Source organism: Canis lupus, chromosome 18 (assembly GCF_003254725.2).
Source record: "Canis lupus dingo isolate Sandy chromosome 18, ASM325472v2, whole genome shotgun sequence".
Taxonomy (NCBI): domain Eukaryota; kingdom Metazoa; phylum Chordata; class Mammalia; order Carnivora; family Canidae; genus Canis; species Canis lupus.
The window spans coordinates 37,944,624-37,945,309 of NC_064260.1; the positions used below are offsets into that span (position 1 = coordinate 37,944,624).

The following is a 686-nucleotide window of genomic DNA, read 5'->3' on the forward strand; positions in this document are numbered from 1 at the left end:
ATGGCTGGGTTTCTCACAGAGGATAAAGTTGTCTCCTGTGATGGATGTGCTTCTCAGATGTTTTTCTTTGTGGCTTTTGCCAGTGTAGACTGTTTCCTGCTAGCTGTCATGCTTGTGATGGGCAGGCAGTGATGTGAAAGTTCTTACATTACACACCACTCTGACGGTTAATGCATGTGCTCAGACACTGGTAGGCTGCTGTCTGGGGCTTTGTTGAATCTGCCATCCACACTGGATTCACCTTCTGCCATTCCAATGTGATCTATCCCTTTTTCTGTGATATCCTCCCAACCCTGGATCTTTCCCACTCTGACATCTACCTAAATGAGATTGTGCTCTTTATCTTAGCAGCTTTCAATGTCTGTTTTGCTCTTATAGTTATCTTGACCTCCTATCTGTTCATCTTCATTGCCATCCTGAGGATGCGCTCAGCTGAGGGAAGGAAGAAAGCCTTCTCCACCTGTGCCTCACACCTCACTGCTGTAACCATCTTCTATGGAACTGTCATGTTCATGTACTTACAACCTAGTTCTAGTCATTCTATGGACAATGACCAAATGGCATCTGTGTTCTATACCATAATAGTCCCCATGTTGAACCCTATTGTCTACAGTCTAAGGAATAAAGAGGTGAATAATGCTTTTAGGAAAGTCACCAAGAAGCTAAAGATTCTGTTTGGCCCATAG

At 43.9% G+C, this 686-nt stretch overlaps 1 pseudogene; it reads left to right on the top strand.

The window, feature by feature from the left end:
• On the top strand, nt 1-686 carry LOC112663157 (olfactory receptor 5B12-like; annotated as a pseudogene).